General features: G+C 43.2%; 1 protein-coding gene across 1 annotated transcript in view; it reads right to left on the minus strand.

Annotated features, from left to right (window-relative positions):
- The window catches only part of LOC123505002 (insulin-like growth factor-binding protein complex acid labile subunit), a 52,819-nt gene extending 44,185 nt beyond the window's left edge, over nt 1–8,634 (minus strand). The window contains exons 1-2 of the mRNA XM_045256009.1: nt 8,168–8,634; nt 794–965 (exon numbers count right to left, since the gene is read on the minus strand). The gene's annotated coding sequence lies outside the window, so the exon portion shown is untranslated. The remainder of the gene's footprint in view (nt 1–793; nt 966–8,167) is intronic.
- Nucleotides 8,635–8,905: the final 271 nt, after the last annotated feature.

Genomic DNA, 8,905 nt, shown 5'->3' on the forward strand with positions numbered 1-8,905 from the left:
TCTAGAACATTTATATTATTTCTCTCCTTTCGTTCTTTTCGTACTGAGATCTGGGAGAGGGAGAAAGGGAAAGAGAGAGGGGGATGGAGAGAGGGAGAGGGAAAGTTCTCGTAAAGCTATAATCCCTCGTTGCTGCTCACGGATGAGAAATGTTTAGCCTTGAGCTGCTGGTAACTTGAGAAAGTGTAATGACGCGAGGCTGAATCATTGCAAAGTTGAGGGACTTTCACGGTTTGTAGGATAGACGAGTACGGGGAAGAAAAGGGCGTCAGGTTATGTTGAGAGAGAGAGAGAGAGAGAGAGAGAGAGAGAGAGAGAGAGAGAGAGAGAGAGAGAGAGAGAGAGAGAGAGAGAGAGAGAGAGTTATTTAGAGTACGCATTATATCAGTGATTATAACTGTTGCAGATGTGAAGAAGAATGAAATCAATAAATGAGAATAAGAAAACAAGAACATCAAAATAAAATACATCACTCAAAGCATCGAGAAGTATCAGTAATTTAAATGCGGAATAAATGAACAAGAACAGGAAATGAGCAACAACAACAGGAACAATACCTAGACGAGAAATAATAACAAGAACGAGATCAGCTATGTACCGTAGATAATGAAAATAAGTAAGAACCAAAGGAAGAACAAGAAAGAAGGAAGAAAAAGACCAAAATAGCAAGAATAACAAGAATAAGAAAAGCTGCATCCAAGTCTCAAGTAACAATAGTGATCATTCTAAGTAAATATTAAAAACTTAAACAAAAATATCAATAATAACAATAAAATAAAGAAAAATCACGTACCTGCAACAACGCGACGCTCAGAGACGAGGTGACTCTGAGGACGCCGGTGTGTTGGTGAGTTCTTCCTGCCAGCGGGGTGGGGGTGGGGGCGCGGCGGCCATGCTTGCAAGGGCGTCACCACCACTCCACCACCACCACCACCACCACTCCACCGCCACTCCACCACCGTCCTCTGAGTGACGTGAAGGGAGAGAGTAAAAGAGATAATGTTTCATCACGTTGTTTTTCATTCATTGTCTGTTTGTGTTTTGTTTGTTACATTGCACGGCCAGTCAAGGTTAGATGTTGGGTTATACATTGCATTTACTTCCACTGTGTTAAAGTCTTCAATTAGTTTTAAGTCTCCAGGGTATGTTAGGAATGTATCCACTGTAAGGTTTCCTCATCATATTGTCAGCTGATCGATGAATTGTGATTGATAAAAAAGAAGGGAGAACAATGTTAGAGTAAAATATGTAAAAGGTTTTCCGTTTTTTCTGTCATTCTTAAGTCTCCTTGATCTAATAACGAATCTATGATTTGTCATGTTATCTTATGATATTCTCAGGTGATCAAGGGATTTATGATGGAGAGAGAACGCAGATCATAGTGGAAATATGTGAAGAAAGTTACTCGTTTCTCGGTCATTCTTGGAGTCCACATAATCTGTTAAAGAAAATGTCAGTTATTAGGTGTTCTTGCGATATTCTTAGATCAAAGGACGTGTGATTGAGGATCACGGTGGTAGTAAGTGAGAGAAGTTATTGGGATTTAGTTCGTGAAATTTCTGCTATCTCTATTACCTCTTGGGACATGTATTACTGGTTCTCCATTACTAAGAAGTGAAGAAGATTAAAACACTAAAGCTGATATTGCTAATTAAGACCTTTCATTGAATATTAAAACCTTTTTAGAAAGTCTTAGAGATGTTTGTTTCTTGTAAGCTGTGAGTGGAAAAGAGGTTTACTGGCTGTGTTTGTGTATCTCGATAGTGTTGCCTCATCATACTTGTCATGAATGTATCAACGTGTATCTCTTTGTATCTTTGGTATTTCGTTATTCTGGTTAGTTAGTGTTGCCTCACTCTGGCTTGTCTCGGATACCTCTGAGTTGTTACACCAACTATGAGTTACGAAGAGACGAGATGGAGTGGAATAAAGTGTGTATTCTCTGATATTTCTGTGATTGATTTCTACAACAATTGAAAAACCTGTATAAATGAAAGCTACCGGATTTTTCGAAACATTATATCTAATACATAAAGAATTTCAGATCATTGATAGGAAAACACACATAATAAAACTTGATTAATATTTTCTTTGTTTCTAAATGACTGATAATATGAAGTATGAACTAGCACAAAAAGAAGGAATGTTCGGTAGAATAGTTCACATGAAAATTGGCTTAGATAGGTTGTTACGGGGCAGAGTGGAGTACAGCAATGTGAGGCAGGACAGTGGGCGGCAAATCCAGGCAGATATTAGGAAAGCTGGATGTTAATTGAAGGAAGGGATGTTGTGTTAAGCCAGAGGATTTAGAGACAGGATCAAATAAATCATATTTTTGATAGGATGACGCTGGGACGAGTGAGAAAGGACAGCACCAGGAAAGAGGGAACTAAGAGGTTACATACAATATAAAGGAGGGAAAGACGACAAGAGACGGGTAAGGTAAGATACGGAGAAGAGGTACATAGTAGGAGAGAATGTGAACGAGCAAGCATGGGACAAGGAAAGGAATAAAGTATCGAGACGTGGCATGGTAGAGTTAGACAATGAGAGGCAATAACATGACATGAAAGGCGGGGCATAGTTGGGCATGACGTGACTGGGCAATGTGGAGGCAGGGTGAGGTAAGGAAAGGGACACACCTGGTAGATTTGATCGTCTCTCTCTTTTTCCGTTTTTAATGGTCCTCTTATTTAAATGATAGTTATGAAATGTATTTTTTTTTCTTGCATTTTTGAAGTTGATGTTTCCCTGAACTGAAAGGAAGCAGTAATGATGTATAGGATATGGTGTACTCTTCTTTACTGTTACTGTTGTTGTTGTTGTCGTTATTATTATTATTATTATTATTATTATTATTATTATTATTATTATTATTAACATTGTTATTATCATCATCATCAGCAGTAGTAGTAGTAGTAGTAGTAGTAGTAGTAGTAGTAGTAGTAGAAATAGTACCAGCAGCAGCAGCAGTAGCAGTAGCAGTAGCAATACTAGTCATAATAATAGTCGTGATAGTAGTAGTAATAGTAGTAGTAGTAATAGCAATAATAGTCGTAGGGGTGATAAAAGTAGTAGTAGTAGTAGCAGTAGCAGTAATCAGTAGCAGCAGCAGCAGTAGTAGTAGTAGTAGCAGCAGCAGTAGTAGTGCAGCAGCAGTAGTAGTAGTAGCAGCAGTACCCAGTAGTAGTAGCAGCAGCAGCAGTAGCAGTAGCAGTAGCAGTAGTAGCAGCAGCAGCAGCAGCAGCAGCAGTAGCAGCAGCAGCAGTAGTAGCAGCAGCAGTAGTAGTAGCAGTAGCAGTAGTAGTAGTAGTAGTAGTAGTAGTAGTAGTAGTAGTAGTCTTCGTAGTCTTCGTAGTAGTCTTCGTAGTAGTAGTAGTAGTAGTGGTGGTGGTGGTGGTGGTGATATTTGTAACAACAAAAGCAACAATAATAACAGCAGTAGCAGCATCAGCAAGAAAGGCTTCAAATGATGAAAGAGGAAGAGGAAAATGAAGAGGAGAAAGGAAAGGAAGAAGAGGAAGAAGAAGAGAAAGAAGGTCACTACTCACATTTCAGTTACAAGTAAAGGGATCGTACCCACATTTTTTTTTTTTTCCAGTCGCCTATTCCATCCTCCTCTTCCACCCCCCTCTCTCTCACTCTCTCTCTCTCTCTTCTCCCCCTCCCCTGCATCCTCCAATAGCCTGAATGAGTCTCAGTAACCGGAGGGAGTAATAAGAGAGCCTTGCAGGAGAACATATCCTCTCCTTCACCTCTTCTTTTTCCTCTCCTCGTCTGCTCCTCTTCCTCGTCATCGGCTTCTTTATTTTTTTCTTGTGTAATTTTTCTTTTTTCTTTCCGTAAGAACCTTGTGGTCGTTGCCTCTTTTTCGCATCTCCTGTCGATATATGCATTTCCTCCTCTTCATCCTCCCTCCTTCCTCTCCCCAACCTGCTCTTCTTTTTTCTTCTCCCTTTTTTTCCCGTTTACCGGCCTCCTTCCTTCTCATTTCTTTCAGCTTTATGTTTGAGCCTCCTCCTCGTCCTTGCTTTCGTCGTCTCTATTTTTCTTTTGTGTCCTCTTCTCTCTCCTTTTCATTTTTCTCTTCCTTTTCCCCTTTCTGTTCTTGGCTTCCTTCCTCCACCTTCCACTATTTCCTCCTAATCCTTCGTTTTTTCTTAGATTTGCGCATGCATCTTCACCTCATCACTTCTGCCTCCTCCTTCTTCTTCTTCTTCTTCTTCTTCTGCACCCTCTTCTTCTTCTTTACCTTCCTCCTCCTCCTCCTCCTCCTCCTCTTCTTTCTCCTTTTACTTCTTCAGGATTTTTGGAAGGACCATTATGCAGAGAAATTACCGACCGCAGTCCACGAAAACAATTCTTATTTGATTTTTCTTGCGACTCTGAATAAAGGGTGAGCGTCCTCCTCCCCTTCCTCCTTCCTCCGCCCCCCGTCCTCTCTCATGTGTGTGCCTCATCTCTCGCTCTCTCTCTCTCTCTCTCTCTCTCTCTCTCTCTCTCTCTCTCTCTCTCTCTCTCTCTCTCTCTCTCTCTCTCTCTCTCTCTCTCTCTACTCAACCACTCCTGTTCTTCATTGAGCAGGAGGAGGACGAGGAGGAAGAAGAAAAGAAGAGGAAAAGGAGGAGGAGGACCCGACACACAGAGCCCTCAATATTGGAGTCTCATTTCACCACCTCCTGTTCTACTAAAGTCCTTTCTCTCATGAATTATGTTATTTTTTTTTCTAACTAAGTGGCATTTTTACCCTATTTCTTCCCTGCATTATTACACTGGAATTATTATCTGTAAGTCCTGGGATATGAGTTAGGTGGGTAGAAGGCAGAAGGTGAGGGAGAGCTTAATTCAACTGATTGGATTCATTCATTCCTTACTGACCGGCTAGGTGGAAGGAAATGATGTAGAGGAAAACTGTATTAAAATGAGTTTGTGTCTATTAGTAATGCCAAGGGAAATCTGGCGTGCTGATGAGGCGACAGGAGGTCACTGGTAGCTGGAGAGAGAGAGAGAGAGAGAGAGAGAGAGAGAGAGAGAGAGAGAGAGAGAGAGAGAGAGACTACTAGACAGACAGACAAATAAACACAGAGAGGATAAAGCGATGGACACGAAGGAAAGGAAGAGACTGTAACTTACACTCAATTCCCAAACAGTGTAGGGCAGAAGACAGGCAGACAATCAGACAGGCAGGGAGGAAGAGAGGAAAAGAGGGAGCTGAGCTTGAAAAAAAAGAGCAGAATTGAATAAAACACAGGCGTTTCGTAGTCCCTTTTAAGAGGCTCAAGTCCAGTGTGGATGGCGGGGATGGATGGTTGCAGCAGGCAGGGATGACACAATGGAAGGTTACTGTTTGTGCACTGTTCGACAAAATGTTAAAATACTGTGCAAGATTTTGAGCCTTCGAGGAACTGTGACGGATATGTAACAAGCTTCTACTCTGTTCCAGGATGAGAGTCTGAAATATAACTGACGGTGCCTCTGTTCACTTGTATTCCGGTGTATTATCTATTGTGATGGTATGATGATGTGATTGCGTAAACATCGTCTTTTTCTTGTTGCTTTTTCAGGTTTTGTTCGCGTGTGTGGTTGTCGGGAAAAAAAAATAGCTTCTAATGTTTTAATGCTATCTTACTCCTTCCCTCCTTCTCCACTTCCTCATTTTTCCCCTCACCTTGCCCCTCTACCTCCTTTCCTCCTCCTCCTCCTCCTCCTCCTCCTCCTCCTCCTCCTCCTCCTCCTCCTCCTCCTCTTCCTCCTCCTTCTCCTCTTTTTTACTTTATTTGAAATGAGGAGAACTGTATCTACATTTCATGCTATGTATTAAAAGTTTGACTCTCTAAGACATACTAAACAAATCTGTGGTCACACCTTTTTTCATTTACTTTTACAAAAGTTTAGGCAAAATTTTGAAATTGTCACAATTTTCAGGTAAGAAAAGCTGAAAGAGTTTTTTTTCGTGTCCTTCATTACAACCTTTTCCTTTTAACATTTGATTCTCAGCGATATACCTGAAGTGGTAGCATAGTCACACAGACAGTCTTGTTTAGCCCACTAATGCTGTTGCTGTCTGTTATTCCATTTATATTCCTCGTCCTCCTCTTCTTTCCTTCTTGGTATGGAGAGAGAGAGAGAGAGAGAGAGAGAGAGAGAGTTAATTAAGTAGGTCAAGAGGATGACATCAAAATATCACTGTAAAGTTATTCTTGCAAACCACCAACATTTAGAGGCGTAACACATGAACTCTATTACACCACCCTCCTCCTCTTCCTCCTCCTCCTCCTCCTCCTCCTCCTCCTCCTCCTCCTCCTCCTCTTTCTTTTCCTCACTTCTGTGGCTCTTTTATGGTCTATTTTATGTCAGCATGTATCTTCTCCTGCTCTTCCTATTGCTTCTCTTCCTCCTCTTCCTCCTCCTCCTCCTCTCCCTTCTCCTTCACCTGGTCCTTCTCCTCCTTCTCCTCCATTTTCCCCTATCGAGTGGTGAATAACTTCCCTTCCATATCAGAGTTTTGCACGCAACGGCCATCACTCGCTCCCATGCACTCAAACGCTACTCTCTCTCTCTCTCTCTCTCTCTCTCTCTCTCTCTCTCTCTCTCTCTCTCTCTCTCTCTGAACCACAATCACAAGCTCTGTTGCTTCCCTTTGTTTAGCTTTATTAGTTTGGTCATTGGAACACAGCCTGGCGAGTGGCAAAACGCGTGTGTGAAAATAAAAACTCGCACAAAAATCAGGTGATATTAGTTCATAGTCAATAGTTATTGTTCACTTATCAGTATGTATTAATGATGTGAATTTAACCCTGGTTGTGGCTGTACAATGTGTGTGTGTGTGTGTGTGTGTGTGTGTGTGTGTGCGTGTGTGCTATTCACCACGGTCGTCTAGCTAGCTAGCCAGTGTGTGTGTGTGTGTGTGTGTGTGTGTGCGCGCGTGTGTGTTAAGCATGACGAGGAGCGTGCATATGTTCTCTCACCGTGACCTTGCACCTGCTCCAATAACTCTCTCTCTCTCTCTCTCTCTCTCTCTCTCTCTCTCTCTCTCTCTCTCTCTCTCTCTCTCTCTCTCTCTCTCTCTCTCTCTCTCTCTCTCTCTCTCTCTCTCTCTCTCTCTCTCTCTCTCTCTCTCTCTCTCTCTCTCTCGTCTTCCTCATCCTTATCCTTCTTCTCTCTTACATTTTTCTCTCTTCTTTTTCTGCATCGGATCAGCTAGTCTGTTAAGATATTCTTTTATACATGTGTGTGTGTGTGTGTGTGTGTGTGTGTGTGTGTGTGTGTGTGTGTGTGTGTGTGTGTGTGTGTGTGTGTGTGTGTGTGACCAGGTTCAACGCTGCCATTCAGGACGGTTTATATGCTTTCCGAAATTCTGTTTACGCTGCGATATTGTAAGTCTAAACAACACTGAATGGCATACGTACATGATTGTGTTTGGCTGCATACGGACGGTCATGAGCAGCGTCTAGTTTCGTGAAGGAAAGTGTTTGCTGTCGTACTTGCTTCTTATGGTGTGCCTGTTGTGCTTCTCAGTGCCTTCCTATATAATGTTTCCCTGATCTGCTGGGGATACTTTTTCTATCTTTATTTGTTCATTGTTCTTGTTTTTTGCTGTTTTTGTTTGTTTAGGTGTGAATTTTTTTGGGTATGTTTGCCTTACATGTTGGGTTTTTATTATATGCAGGTAAGTATCCAAGTAGAATGTTCTAATGCAGTACATGCTGTTCTCCTGGTAAATGATGCATTTCTTTCATGCGATACAAATAAAACAAATGTACGTTAGAAGGTAAAATGAAATTGAAATATGGTAGCTAACATTACAGAAAAATGTAGATCAGCCAAAAGGTAGCAAACTACACACACACACACACACACACACACACACACACACACACACACACACACACGACTGCACAGCCCACACAAACACATACATATGATCCAACACAAACAAACCAACAGAAGCAAAGCAAGAACGCAAATAGCAGCGGAAAACAAGCGGAACAATGCACGTAGCTAAATAAGTGCCGGCAAGGCAGTAAAGATTGGCATGAGCAGGGAGGCAGAGAGAGATGGGTGGGATGGCGACGCAGCAGTGGCGGGAGTGTTGCGTCACCACCCACTCCATCGCTGCTGCTCCTCGTCCACTCGTCTACTGATCGTGTGCGCGTGGTTCGCCTACCTTGAGGGGGAGAGTGGAGAATGCGGGAGGCGTCTCGCACACCGCCTGCTGGTTGTGCCGCCCAAACGCCACACACGCACCGCAGAACACGTGTACAGGTGCTCACAGGTGCTCGCACTCACTCTGAAGTCTTCTATAGACAACCTTCCATCGGGATCCTCTCATGCTTTCCGAAGTAATGCCGCCACCTGTTCGAATCCTTCCTTCTCCTTCCTCTCGGCCGCGGAACAAAATCAGACGGGCACGAGACCTCGAAATCTAGACTAAGTTAGGTCCTCAAAGTTCGCCATGGCTCCGAGTTCTTTGTGTCATTTCTTAGTGTTCGCACTGCCCTACCGAGGAGCGTCCATGGTCAGTGTCACTCTGGGAGCACTCCGTAAGGTAGCTTGTAGGACGAGACCTGGGAGGCGACGGGCGCAGAGTAGGCACCTAGGAGCGGCGGGCTGAACCTCCGCTCGCCAGGCGCGTCCACAGCCAACTGAACTGGCCAGACTTGTCCCGACCCAGGCCAGGGAGTGTTGGTGTGTGTGCGTGTGTGTGTCTGTGTACATGCGTGCGTGTATGTGCGTGTCTGTATTTGTTTGTTTGTTTGTGTGTGCGTGCGTGCGTGCGTGTGTGTGTGTGTGTGTGTGTGTGTGTGTGTGTGTGTGTGTGTGTGTGTGTGTGTGTAAGAATGTTTTCTTCGAGGAGGACCTTCCGCACTTTAACTGACGCTCGAATTATATCACTTCTGTCTAC

This window comes from Portunus trituberculatus, chromosome 17, assembly GCF_017591435.1.
Source record: "Portunus trituberculatus isolate SZX2019 chromosome 17, ASM1759143v1, whole genome shotgun sequence".
NCBI classification, from domain to species: domain Eukaryota; kingdom Metazoa; phylum Arthropoda; class Malacostraca; order Decapoda; family Portunidae; genus Portunus; species Portunus trituberculatus.